General features: G+C 48.0%; 1 protein-coding gene across 8 annotated transcripts in view; it reads left to right on the top strand.

The window, feature by feature from the left end:
* Positions 1–14,569, top strand: part of Il16 (interleukin 16) — a 118,072-nt gene that overhangs the window by 12,892 nt on the left and 90,611 nt on the right. Inside the window, exon 1 of one of the 8 annotated variants that reach the window (XM_004852880.4) lies at positions 7,929–8,193. The exons of 5 other annotated variants lie outside the window; for them this stretch is intronic. The gene's annotated coding sequence lies outside the window, so the exon portion shown is untranslated. Of the gene's footprint in view, positions 1–7,928; positions 8,194–10,699; positions 10,896–14,569 lie in introns of those variants that run through there. 2 more of the 8 variants (XM_087188459.1, XM_004852881.4) reach the window with 2 other exon arrangements.

Below are 14,569 nucleotides of genomic sequence, written 5' to 3'. Positions count from 1 at the left end.
CTACATCCTTACACAGCAGTGTGGTCTTGCAAAAGGCCCTTTCTGTGTTTGGGACCCAGCATCCCTGTGTAGGAAGTGGGTGGAGGGGAGTTGGATAGAAAAAACCTTTAGGAAGTCTTCCAGCTCCATGACACAGGTACTGAGCACGGGCCCAGTGTGTCTGATTGTGCCCCCACCTGCAGTTGGATCACATGACCACAGCTACCTCAATTCCTTCTGCTGGACAATAGGAATCATGATCCCTGGGGCACCTTGTGAAAGGACCAGCTGTGGGCATGAAGGAGCTGTGTGCTGGGCTGGAGCCAGGCAGGAGTGGCTGGGGAGTTCTGCCACCCACCTCCCCGAACCTTGACTTTACTCTCAGGAAAGAGAGGGCCGGGGATTTAGCTCAGTGGTTCTGCCGGCCGCCTTGCAAGCGGAAGGGCCCAAGTTTGACCCCCAGTACCAAAAAAGACATATATGAACTCTCAGGAAAGAGGATCACAGGAGACACTGCACTAGTCTTTGACAGTTAAGATCTGTGTAATGTAGCCTGGGGCCAATATGGATGTAGCTGGTTTTATTTTACTTTACTTTTTATTACTTTCCTTCCCTTGTGCTTCCTTATTTTCTATTTATTTTTCAATATACAAAGAGAGAAATAACTTTCCTGAACACTTGAAATTCGCTTGCAAACAAAGATTTGTTTAGGGCATTTGATGCTCCACGTTTTGTGTTGGCTCTGGGGAGTTTGTGGGACCCATTAAACCAGCAATATGCTGGGCAAATAGGAAAGAGGGCAAGGGATACGGGGTGGGATTTCTAGTCTGTGGGCCCTGGTGGGCTTCCCAGAGGAAGTTCTGCCTGAATGGTTTCCATGGGACATGAGGGACTCAGGTTGGGAACAGGAGTAGGGAAACCAGCCCTGGGCAAGGGGATGGCAAGGTGTCCCACAGGAATGAGAAAGAAACTATTTCACCTGACCTCACCACTGTGCACCCTTTTAGTGTGCTTCCAAGTAGGCAGCTTTTCTTGAAACAGCTTTAAGTAAATAATCAGAGTGACTCATTAGCTCAAGGGAAAGAAAGCTTTCTGCTGGTGGGCAAGGGTCTCTCTGTGTGGCAGGCTGTCCCTGCTGCCCACTGCAGCACCCCCAGAGGTGCCCTCTTAGCTAGGGGACCTGGAGCATATCCTGCGGAGCCCCTCCTCGCTAGCAGCTCCTCCTCCAGGCGGCCAGCTCAGAGCATCTTGCCTTCCTCACCTGGGGAGCCAAGGCCCTTGTCTTGTGTGACAAGTGGCCCAACAGGGACACAGGGAGTTTCCAGAGGAGGTTGGGTTGTGGATAACTTCTCCGTTCCTGCAGAGTCTTCAGAAACACCAACCCTGAAGCCTAAACCAGAGTTTACTTATTTCCCTCATTATGGACTCTTTAGCTTTCTTTCAATTTTATTTTTCCAAAAATAAAATGTAGTGATTTTTAAACATACAGGGAAGTGGAAAGAATTGAGCCAACATGCACATACCCATTATTTGGATTCTATAAATAATATTTTACAGTATTTCCTTCTTTATACCTATCTCTCAATTCCTCTATCCATGCACACATCTACCTTAATTAATTAGTTCTTAAATTTTTGGTACTGGGGATTGAATCCAGGGCCTTCACACTGAGCCACATTCCCAGCCCTTTTGTAAATTTTTAATTTGGAGACAAGGTCTCACTAAGTAGGTTGCCATGCTGGGCTTGAACTTGCAATCTCCCTGTCTCAGCCTCTGGGAGTGCTAGGATTACAGATGTGTGTCACTGTGTTTTTTGATGAATTCCCAAATGTGCTGGCATCACTACACTTCAGTGTGTGCAGGATGAATTACGGTTCAAACAATATTCATTTGCTATTCCTCTCCCAGAGAAGATTTACATACAGTGCAGTGCATGTCTTAAGTGCACCATCCAGTTAGCTTTGGAAAGTATATACACATGTGTAAGATGTGCTCCTAGCAAGACATAAAACATCACCATCACCCCAGAGCTCCCTCATGCCCCTTCCCAGTGGCTTTGTTTATATTGAAAACGTATAACGTGTCACTGCCTTTAGAGGCCTGGTTACATAAAGTATAATACCTGCTGAGAACTCGCCTGCCCTTCCTGCACAGGCCCTGACTGTAGGGACAGGCCCCATGTTGGGTTCAAGTGCAAATGGTGACTGGGTTCTGGGACAAGGGAACAATCCCAGGCAGAGGTTCTTCTGGACTACACTGCCAAAAAGAAGCAAGATGGAGCGGCCTAGGCAGTCCCTGGCCCTGCGGGCAGGTTGCTGCTCTGGGTCTGGACTGTGGGGTTAGGAGCAGCAGGTGTGTCACTCAGGAGCTGGACCAGAGAGGCCAGAAGAGCACCCAGGCTCTGCGTGCAATTGCACATCCTGAGGTGGGTGATGGTCGTGTCGTGGTTCCCTCTGGGACTGTCATTGTACTTCCTGGGCCCATGTGTCCCCAGCTGCCTGTACTGCTGCAGCGTTACGAGTTACAGGTGGAGAGAGTCCCTCCCAATGCAGGGCACCTCCCGTGCCCAGCTGCTCTGCCCTCCCTGTAGCAGAGGGGATGGTGCATGTTGCAGGGAGGGTGCCACCAGGGAAGGCAGGGCTGGTATTTGTTGAGCCACCCTGTATGTCAGGCATGGAGATATTTTTATTTCAACTTTATAATAACCCATTTTATAAATGAGAAATCTGCTGCTCGGAGGTGGGGATGGCTTATCCCAGAGCATGCAACCACTTGGCAGCAGCCCGGGGACACAGATGCTGGGCTCCTAGGCTAATGCTCATGTCAGTGCACGCCCTGCCTCTGGGGGCCACCGTGGATGTGTCAGGCACAGGCCTGCCGTGCGGACAGAAGATGAAGCCCCCAGACTCTGGGTGTCAAGGTGCTCACAGTTATAGGACAGAGCAACAGAGGAGAGTGGTCAGCCTGCTTGGGGCGCAGATGGCAGCTCATGGGCTGATTTGGGATACGAGAGCCCTCTTGGAAGCCCTGTGCTGATGTGTGGAGGTGGAGGAGGCACGGAACATGTGGCAGAACGTCAAGCACAAGGGAGACCAGTTTGCTATTCCAGCAGGGTTTTAACATTTTTACACATTGAGTCAGTCACATCATGACAATAAAAAGTTAAAAAGATAAAGAAGGGATTTCTTCATCTTTAAAGATATTGCTTTCTGGTGTGAGGCAAGAAGCAGCGTTCCCCAGATAACTGCGTGGGCAGAAAGACCAAAAGTGTAAGTGCCTGGCACGGCATGGGCCATCTTGGCCTCCGCCCTTTCCTGGGATGGACACACACGTGGGCCAGCCCTCTGAGGCATTTCTGGAATCCTGTAGGAGCCAGAAAAGAGGGGGGTCAGCTGACTCCAGCTCTGTAAATTCAAGACCCAAGCTGTGTGGAGTGGACTCCCACCCCTCTTCCTTGGATATGCCGTTCCCTAATACCTGGCCTTTCCCCCAGCCAGCTGGAAAGGCTTGGCCATCCTTCCTGATCTTGGTCTTGAAGGGGGATCCCTCAAGTGTGCCCATTCCCTCCCACCTTGGTGTTTAGCCCAGGCGATGGGGCCGATGGCAGAGGCAGGGAGCCCAGTTGCTCAGTGTGGCCATGTTTACTTATTCCACTTTTGTAACAAGGACAAGGGCTTCCTGGACTGTGCTGTCACATTACCTTGGCCCCCATCCTGCTCTGTGGCTTGGGAAAGTTGTTTTCCTACCCAGTGAGTCCCTTGTGCATAGGAAAAGGGTACCATTGTGGGGCCAACCTCCAGGGTACTGGGGAGAGAGATATTATGTCTAAGCTGCAGCAACTGCTGTGCAAATGGTTATTGTTCTGAAATTAATCCACCCAGCTTCTGAATCTCCAAGCATTTTTTTTTTGTCCTGTAGCTGTGAGTTAAACCGGGTGATTCTGCCTATGTCTAGTCCAAAGAGCTACTAATCCTCTTGGAAATAAATGCTCTTCTCTTGGAGAGAACATTCCTATTCTCTCCTAATCCAGCCTTGAGGAGCTGAGACAGATGAGTGAGTGTGTTTCAAGTGCCATTTAAACCCGAGTCTACTCACAGGAATAATACTAGGGAAACGTCTGTAAGAGTGCTTTGTAAACCCTAAACACAAACAAATGTGGAAACTCATTAAATGGCGTTAGTCATTTATTTATTCATTCAGTTGTACACTGATTCACTCAGGAAATGTTTATGGAGGCCTTATGGGCCAGGCAAGTCCTTGTGGTGGGGACCCTGCTGTGAACTAGCCTGGCAGTGTCTGTGTGAGGTGCAGACTCCAGAGCTGGCAGATGGACAGTGCACAGTCACCCAGATAGATTAGTAGGTTGCCTTCAGATGGTGGCAAGTTCTACGGAGAAAATAAACAAGGGAGATGTAATGTGGAGCACTGGGCGTGTGTTTAGATTGAGATTTAGGATAGCAAGGTAGGAAGAAGCCAGCCACATGGAGACCTGGAAAAGGAACCTTCCAGGAAGAGGGAGCAGCTGGGGACTAAGCCTTAGGGAAACCTGGGCTTGGCTTGGTGGAGAGCAAGCTGGAGGGTCGAGGTGACCATGCACTGCAGGAAGCATAGGGGGATGCGGGCTTTGGATAAATGGGTCAGATCATATAACTCTCTGGGACCATGTTGAGCAATTTGGATTTTACTTTGAAAAAGCACTGCAAATCTGGGAGAAGCCAGGAATTGGTGGAGCACAGGGTATTTCTACGGCAGCAAACACATTCTTTCTGATGATCCGATAGTGGTGGATACGGTCACTAAATATTTGTCAAAACCCACAGAACCCTGAGATACAGAGTGAACCCCGAAGGTCTGCCGTGGACTTCAGTAACTTATGTATCCCTAAGGTTTATCTATTGTAAATATGTAATGTTAATGCAAAGTGCTCAAAATAGGGGAAATTGTGTTTGTGGAAAGGCAACTCTGTACTATCTGTATAATTTTTCTGTAAATCTAAAGCTACTCTGAAAAACAAAACATATTAAAAATTTTTTAAAAATCTTAAGCAATGCAAAATCCTTGAGAATTTTACGTAGGCCAATGTCATGATCTAAATTTACATTTTCAAAAACTCTAGCCAGTGTTGTGTGGGAAATGGATTATGATGGCCCATGTAGAAGTGAGTGTAGGAGAAGTGGGTGAATTTGGATGGTGGAGCGGAGATGGGAAAAATGGATAAACAATAGAGTCCTGGCCTTGGCCTTGCCTGTGGGTTGAGAGTCCCAGCTGGGTAGAGCTTTTGTTGTCATTATATCATGGTGTTACATTTCTGATTGAGATTGTCTGGTCCTATTCTGCATCATGATAATACAGTCTGATGACCCAAACTTCATGGCATAAAGGATTCCTGAGGTGGGGCTGGGGATTTAGCTCAGTGGTTTTGCCGCCTGCTGAGCAAGCGCAAGTACCCGAGTTTGATCCCCAGTACCAAAAAAGAATTCCTGAGAGTTTTTAAAGAGTGCTGGATGCTTGTTGGCTTAGAAGCCTGTGAAACTGTTGGGTTTTTGCTCTAATTTTATGGAGATGGGAACTGAGGCTCAGGAAGATGTCAGCACAAGCCTAGCTCAGAGCTTGGCCTCCGTGATGCTCTGACTCCAGGCCTCTTTGTTTGCTTCTGTTTGATCTGAATGGGAGGTGACTGTTGTGAGGATGAACTTTTGCTTTTGCCTTCTGAGTCTTTTCACTTGCTTTCACAAAGCATTACTCTTGTATTAAGTGAGGGGGAATAGCAGGAGAAAATACAGGCTGTTGGTGAAGCATCAGAAGAGCTTGTCAAATAGATGTCAGAGCTTCACAGGCTGGATAGGCCAAGGGGGAGCAGTCTTCCCCGGGGCATGGCTCCTCCCTGACCTCACACAGTGCTCCCTGTGGCCAGGTCTAGGGCACAGCGACACTGTCCCCTAGGCTGCTCTGCAGCTGTGTGTCCCAAAGGCAAGCTGCTCGTTCTCTTAGCTCTGATCTGCCAGCCTGTAAAATGGGCATAAGTATAGAACCTCCTTCCTGGAGCTGTTGATAGGACACAAAGAAATAAGGTACTTATCAGAATATCCAGCACACAGACAACTGTCTGTAGATGCCAGCTGTCCTTATAGAGGGTCCTGTGTGCGTGTGCGTGTGCATGTGTGTGTGCACGTACAGTAGGGAAGAGCCTGAGGAACCAAACTGGATTAGTTTTCACACTGAGAGAAAATTACAGTGACAATGAAAGGAGCATGTGGCCATTTCCTCCTCGTGTTTCCGAGGCTATTAGCAGTGCTCCTCTGCTGTCTCTTCCTCAGTAACTGCAGCAGGAGTGCCTGATTCTATCTGGCAGATACAGGGACAAAAATTATGCCAGGCCTGGGTGCTGAGCTCACAAGGCCAGGACCCCAGGTGTGAGAGAGTTTCTTCCTTGAGGTGCAACCTCCCTGTATGGGCATGGTCTGGGGCTGGACTAAATTCCTCTTCTGAGTGTGAGAAAGAACAGATCATCTGCAAGTAGCTCCCTTTACAGGCCTTGCAATCCCAGATAAAGAGGCTTGAGTAAGGAGCCGGCCCCCACTGAGACAGCCATGATGTGGGGCCCAGGCCCAGCTGAACCCAGCTACACTGGGCCTGGGGGCCCCACACAGACACAGCACTGAGCGACGCCCTACTCCCTGCCCTTCAGCCATCTCCTGCCTCTCCAGGCTCAGCCCACAATGCCTCACTGTTCCGGTGCCGGTCCGGTCCTCGCTGACAAAGGCAACCTTGTGTGACCATGGGTTGGTTCCCCCGCAGTGGCTCGACCCCACTGCCTGGAGTGGAATTTCCAGGGCTTCCTACATGCTGTACCTACCTCCTCATTAAAGCCCCCAGGAAGCCCAGAAACATTTGGTGGTAAGCTTCAGAAAGCATTCTGTTGTTTAGAAGAGAGGGCCACACAGAGATCGCAGCCTTGCATAGGAACACCGCACAGAGGCTGCGCTCCGGGCGGTTGTGTGGGATGCTCCCTGGGGGGGCGGATGGGTTAAATGTCACCCTGAGATTAGGCTCTCAAGGGGACATGCGTGGGTAAGGCACTCTGATTGCATGTGCCCTGGGGCCCAGAAGTGTGACGTCCCCGGGCTGTGGTTTCCAGCATGGTTCTGAAAGTCAGGTTGCTGGCTCTCGTGCCCAGCTCACCATCTGCCTTCTGCATGGGAACATGCTTGGCCTACAAAGGGGGTGGCCAGGGTGGGGGACACCTGGCCCCACCTTCAGAAGGTTTGACTGGGGCTGAGAGACCACATTTCTAGCAGATGTGGTGACTGCTGGCTGGAGGATCAGGCTTGAGAACCACGGTGCTGTATCAGCTGCCGAGAGCTACATTGTCATTGTAGGGGAATTTAGCACAGAAAGGCCATGTGATACGGCAGAAAAGTCTGGACTTTGGAGTCAGGTGAATCTTGATGAGACTCCTGGCTGGTAACTTGCTAGCTGTGTGACCTTGGGGAGGTTATTTGACTTTGCTGAGCCAGTGATCAGTTGGGACTCAGGGCCACCAAGCATAGCATGTAGTAATTAGATGCTCAATAAACTCTGGGCAGTGGCTTTCTCCACCTGTGAGATGGGTATGATAACTCACACTGTGCTCTAGCAGGACAGTGTGGGATGATGTTTGCAGAAAGCCCCCAGCATGTGCCAGGGGCTGTTAGGATGTAGGTGCCCAGTGATGCCTGTTACCTTCCTGCCCTCCCAGCTACCTATGTGCTGTCCAGGGAAGGGAGAGGCCTTGCCAAAGCTCCATGGCTCCATAGAGGGAGCCTCCCATGTCCCTGCCAGCCCAGCAGATGAACGACTTTGCTCCCAGGCTGAGCTCCCGCCCCGGAAGCCCCCCTTTTTGGACTGAGCCTCTTCACGCGGAGAAGTCAGATGGCTCTGGTTGGGAGTCTTCTAGCGGATCTGTGCCAGGCTGGACACACATGCCCAGAGTCACCTGTCCAGGCAGGTGGGGAAGCCAGAGTCCAACCTGCATCGTCAGAGTGGGTCTGTGACTCGAGACTGCCTCCACGTGAGGCAGGAGCATCGCTGCTCATTCTGCCACACCTGACCCTGGCCTGGACCCTGGGATATCCAGGGACATCTGGTGCCGTGGGCCCTACTGAGCATCTGCAGACAGGAGCAGGAGGTGGCCGCCACCCTGCACGCCATGCACAGGGAAGTCGTGGGCACTGGGTGAGTGAGGGACCCTCAGCTGTTTGCTGCCCACTGGTGGGAGGGCCTGGCTTGCTAGAGCTTCATTTCCCATTTGGAAGCTGTGCTGGGGCCAGGCAGGAGCAGAAGACGGGTCAAGGGGATCCCTGTGCACCATGTCGCACCATGGGGTGCAGGAGGAGGCAGTTTCGTGGGTCAGTGGGCAGAGAGCTCTGACCCTGGGATTGCTGCTTTCGGGCCCAGGCTCTCGTCCTTGGGACTGAGGATGTAGAAGGAGATGGAAGAAGGGGAGGGAGGCAGGCAGAAGGCAGCAAGCACCCAAAGGAGGCTTGGGTATCAGCCAGGCCCCTCCTCCTCCAGCGGACATGAGGCGTGGGCACCTCTGCCACCCTTGACCTGCAGGAGAGGTCTCTCTGCCTGTCTGTCGGTATCTCCCCTTGCTCTCGATCCGGGTGCTGAGACTCAGTTAGTGTTGATTCTGCCTCCCGGGCTGGCTCCTCCTGGCGTAGGTCAGTGTCTGTAAGGTGAGCTGTTGGGATGACACAAGCGAGCATGGCAAAGAGCAGAGGAGGCTCCTTGAGGTCACAGGGACACATAGCTCCTCTTGCCCTTGTCAGGCTGAGCCACCCAAAGTGACAGCTCTGTCCCGGAGCCCAGATCCAATGTCACAGCCCCTGTCCTCTTCTTTCTTTTCCCATCCTTCCCCGGAGGGGAGACTGGTGCCCCTTTCCTCCTTTCTGTCCCTTTTTGCCTGCAGCTCAGTGCAGGTCCACTTAGGAGCCCAGGAGGGGACACTTCCCTGCATACCTGCCAGGTGTCCGGGACCTGCTGGTCACTTATTCCACCCGCATGAGGCTCATTCCTAATGCTGACCACCTGCTTCTTTCCTGAGCACTTCTGCTGCAGGCTGTGTGCTACATCTCAACCTACATTATCTCCTTTACACAGTGCATCCCCAAACTGAACAGTCAGGTCTCTCGGCTAAAAGGGGTGCACCCAGGACCCGGACCCCAGCCTGTCTGGCTCCATGTCCTGAGCTCTGCTGTGTGATCCACCTCAACACATGTTTATACTCTAAACACCACATGGTGATGTGTGCACAGGGTTTCAGTCTCTGCTGGACTATAATTACCTATAGCAGTTATTTTCCTTTCTTTTTTTTTTTGGTACCCGGGGTCGAACTCGGGTCCTTGTGCTTGTGCAGCAGGCGGTGAAAGCACTGAGCTAAATCCCCAGCCCTATTTTCTAATTCTTTTATTTTATCCACAGACCTTTTTAGAATTACAGTCTTGCACAGACACTCACAGAGAAAGTAAGGCTGAGTTGTTTTGGGAGAGTCAGGGCACAAGCTTCAGACCCGCCCTCTTTCTATGTCCTCCCTGTTGATGGGATCCTAGCTTGGTGCATAGGCTGGGGAGCTGGGAGGGGAGGGGAGTAGAGGGGAAGGAAGAGGGAGAAGGGAAGAGAGGGGCCTGGTACCTGGTACACAGTGAGCTGGATTTGATCCTGAAGGACTTCTTCCTTCTCCATGGTGGCTCACCAGCCTGAGACGGCTGTTGGCTTCCTGTACTCCCTGCCACAACCCCCAGCTCCACAGCCACCAAGGTTCTGCCTCTACCTGGACCCAGCAGTGTCTTTCGAGCCTCAGGTCCTCAGTGAGATCATCCATCCGGTCCCTCCAGACTGTGGCCAGGAATACTAACCACACACACAGCTGTCACCCCAGGAGCTGTAAGGGACCATGGCATTGTCCTCTGCATCGTGAGTGTCTGACACACAGAGAAGCTCAGAAGATGATTTTGCATAAATGAATGAACAACACAAACAGCAGTTTAACAAGACCAAGAACACCTTGCATTTGCATTGTCCATTTGGGCTGTGATGCATTTTTATATCTGATAAATTTTCTGATATTAAAAAACAGCTCAGTGTAAATGGCCACCTCCTCCTATACATGGGGAGAAGGTGTCCATGGAGCCAAAGCACACAAACACCTCTGAGGCTTGAAGTGTGGTCAGAAGGCAGCTTGAAATCAGGATTGACTTTGAGTCTTCTTTCTGGGTTGCTGTTGAAATCAAGACACATCTCTTCAAGCCTTGTAATGAGACAAGGTTGCTCAGAGTCTGCCAGAAACCTGGAGGGTCTCAGGACGAAAGCACTCTGAGCAGATGGGAGTGCTGAGCACAGATTGGCACGAGCAGGCTGCCCAGGGGGAGCACCTGTGCTTGTCACGCTCGTAGATGCTGGAGAGAGGAATCAGCTCACCGGGCTGCTGGTGCCTCCACCATGAAGCAGTTGCTGGGGTCCACCTGGACTGGGATCTGCGTGGGCCTTGCCTCTCTTAGCCTCGGCGTGCCCAGTGGGTACGGACTGGTACAGCAGCTAGGCAGCCACCACCAGCCTCCTCTCCTGCTAGGAGCTGGGGATGGGACAGGCCCCAGCATCTCTCCACTGCAAAGTGAAGTGGCAGTTCTCAGTCTTGCGGCTCTGTGTGAAAAATTCCAACAGGCAACTCCAGAGCCCATCCCAGCCCCTAAATGGAAAGGCATAGGTCCCTTGGATGAGGATGAAAAAGGTGCAAAATCCACGATGCCTGAAAGGACTCAGGGAAGGGAGCCAGCGGAGGGGCCAAGGTGAATGTCCACGTGAGCCCACGAGAAGAAATGAGAGTCAACCTTACACTGGCGGTGTTCAAACTGACACACAAGTGGGCTGAAAGTCAGGTTAGTGGGCTGAGGCCGATCTTGTTATTTTTATTTTTTTGGGTACCGGGGATCGAACTCAGGTCCTTGCCCTTGCACAGCAGGTGGTGAAACCACTGAGCTAAATCCCTGGCCCCTAGACCCATCTTTTTAAATAAAAAAGGAATAGAATAGATCAGAATGCATTAGGTTCTTAGCAAAATCATATTTTATGTGATTTTTTTCATGTTTTTACTTTATTATACCATAGTATGGCAACTGTTCCATGAAATTTTTATTTTAGTTCCCTATATTTATTTATATATTTATAAGCATATATATATATATATATATATGTATATCTTATGGAGATTTGCCTGGTATGTAATCTGATGTAAAGTGTAAATTCTTACTGTAAGTGAAGTTTTGTTTTTTTGGTTACTGAGAATTGAACTCAGGACCTTGCGCTTGCCAGGCAGGCTTGGCACCACTGAGCTACATCCCCAGCCCTGTAAGTGAAGCTTTTAAATGCTTAAAGAACAGTATGTTAGGATATCGAGTAGGGTTGGGGACACTAAGGAGCACAGGTGACGAAAGCACTTTAAATCCAAGTGTTCCTGAACCTCTCCCTGTCATTGAGGCAGGGGTCCCAAACTGCATCCTCCGCTCCCTTTTTTGTCCTTATTCCTCTTAAATGGATTATCAGGGTCAGGAGCAGGGTCAAGCTTGGAGAAGGTGGGCAGTGGGTCCAGACTCACATCCCGTCTGCTCCTTCGCACTTAGCATTGTACAATAAGGATGGGTGTAGCTGATGGATGTAGCGCTGTGGCAGGTGCAGAAGGGGACCAGTCCTCTTTATCAAAACACTGGGCAATACGCTTCCCTCGCACTGAGATAAATGCTAAATGGAGATAATCAAAGTATACGTGTTAGCGTGAGTGTCTGTGTGTGTGCTGACATGTATATATGTCTGGTCATATGCCAACGGTGACATCTGGTCAATGTCACTCTGCATATTCAATGGTTCCCAGAGCACTTAACACAGTCACATCATATACTATCTTAGACGGTAAACCTCAAAAGATGAGAACAAATAAAAATGTCCAAGACACAGCCTGTGGCCATGATGTAACCTAATGGGAATTTTCTAATAAAAAATTCAAGCACAAGACTAAAACTTGGAAATCTATCCACGTGGAATTAACAATAACAATAGCAATCTTTGAAAGAACTGGGTTTAAACTGGAAATCAAAATTGCAGCTGCACACTGTTTCTAAAATAACATCATCTTTTAAAATTCATGGATTCTAGCCAAGGCTTTTTATGGTTTAAATATGATATGTTCCCTAAAGACTAATGCATTGAGAGTTCTGAGGGTGTTTGGAGGTGGGTCCTAGAAAGGCGATTGGATTGTTGGGGCACTGACCTCATCAGTAGATTAGTCCATTGGAAGGTTGATAGTCAATGAGCCCTTAGGAGGTGGGGCTTAATGGGAATAAGTAGATCATTGGAGGCGTGGCATGCCTTGGAGGGAATATTGTTTTTCCACACCCTCTTCTTCCCCTTTCCCTCTCACTGTGCTTCCTGGCTGCCGTGAGTTAAGTAGCTCTCCTCTGCTACGCTCTTCTACCTCGATGTTTCTGCCTTGGATAATGAATATTTGAAACCTTGAGCCAAACTAAACTGCTCCCACTTTAAGTTGTGAATGTCAGGTATTTTGCCCCAGCAATGAGAAAGGTGACTAATCAAGGATATTCAGAGGAGAAATTTCCTGCTTTAAATAAAAATGAAGATAATGACCATGGTGGCAATAAAACTACCCAACAAACTGTGCTAAGAAATTGAAATCCTATATTTCAATTTATTATTGGAAAGTTGCTGTGAAATGGCTACTATAATCATCCCCATTTTACAAGTAACAAAACTGAGTCACAAAGAGTTTAAGCAGACTGCCAAGGTCAGTCATACTGAATAATTGGATTGAAATGGGAACCAAGGTTTTCTTGGGCTCTAAATCAAAGCATGTAACCCCTTCATGACACACTTGAATTTCTAAAGTAGAAAGAATGGATTTGAAAGATATAAGTAGCAAAATATAGAAGATAAAACAGCAGAGCAACTATTAAAAATAGGAAGAAAAAAGTAAGCAGAAATGAATCAGTTGGAAAGCAAACAAAAAGAGGAGTAGATGAGCCCTTTGAAAGGGCCATTAAAACATGTGCTCTTCCATGAAGCAAAAGCAACACAAATAGAGGGCTGATCAAGAGAAAATAACCACCCTCACGCCAAGAGGCGAGGAATATGCATAGAACTTCGTAGAAAAGATGTAAAATTGTATGTCTCTGATGGGCCACTCTACACTGGTGAATTAAAACATCCAGATAAAATACCAGTTTGATGAAAAGGTAAGTGGTCTAAATTGACAAAGGAAAAGATTCTGTTAAAAATTGAACCACCAGCAATCAAGGAAGTCATGGAAAAAATTTCAAAGAACCACCTAAAAGTGTTGCCAGGTCTGAAGGATAATTTACAGAAAGATTATTTTAAGTTATTTTGGGTTAGGTGTATTTTAATTATGGAAGTATTTCAGAAAGTAGGGAGAGAGATCTGGCTTCCCTATTCTTTTACCATACCAGCAACACCGAAGGCACTGCCAGGTGAGTCGGCAGAGCACTTCTGTGTGTGGATATGATGCAGGGACTCTAAGCAAAGTCCTGGCAGGCTACATACCACTGTCCATTCATAGGTGCCACTGTGGGCCGATGGGCTCAGAGCAACAACAAACCACAGGGCTTCAACCCCAAATCAAAAGAGGAAAGATACAGGAGAGTGTTGTCAAGCTGAAAGGCTTTTAATAAACACCCACCAGTTCCTGGTGAGAAAGCACCTCAAATTAAAATTAGTAACATATATTTTCTTAATGTGGTAAAATCATTTTGTCTTAATGTACTTGTCAATATCCTGCTTTCCAGAAAATGTTAGAGGAATTTCTATTAATGTCTGGAAAAAGACATGCAAACCCTACACTGTCTCGTAACTTACGAATATTCTGGAAACTCTCATCAGCAAAATTAAAACATAAAATAAGTGGCAGAAATGTTTCTAAATGAAGTTTGTTAACTTTCAGAGATCATGTGACTGGAACCTCAAGGTAAACTATTGATAACAATTAGAACTAATAAGAGAGCTATAGAAGATCTATAAGCTTTCCCGTTATGAAATAAACATACTAAAGTCATGCCTTTTATATAAACAACTAGAAAATGTATTTTACCAATGATTCAATCAAAATATAAAACAGAAATGTTCAGGAATAAATGTAATCAGAGATATTTAGAGCCTGTATTTTATATAAAGAGGAATATAAAATTTGGTTGAAGGCCTAAAAATAAAAATTGAGCACATATAAAAACAAAACAAATTTTTTAAAAAAGTTCCTAGGGGGTCAGAGATGTAGCTCGGTGGTTCTGCTGCCTGCCCTGCAAGTGCAAAGATCTGAGTTCAATCCCTAGTACCAAAAAAAAAAAATTACTAGGTTGGAAGATTTTCCCTGCTAATTTGGCTATAAATCTGAGGCAATCCCAGTTAATATTTCTGTCAGACAATTTCGGTTTTGAGGAAATTATTTCAGAACTACTAGCTGGTAAAAATTGGCCATAAATTTTTTATTTTGCCTGAATAGAAAATTTTTATTTTTCTCATCATAAATATGATG

This window comes from Heterocephalus glaber, unplaced genomic scaffold (genome assembly GCF_053883595.1).
Source record: "Heterocephalus glaber isolate CG9 unplaced genomic scaffold, H.glaber_assembly_v1.0 deba00001531, whole genome shotgun sequence".
Classification (NCBI taxonomy): domain Eukaryota; kingdom Metazoa; phylum Chordata; class Mammalia; order Rodentia; family Bathyergidae; genus Heterocephalus; species Heterocephalus glaber.
This window is presented reverse-complemented; position numbering and strand designations above follow the sequence as displayed.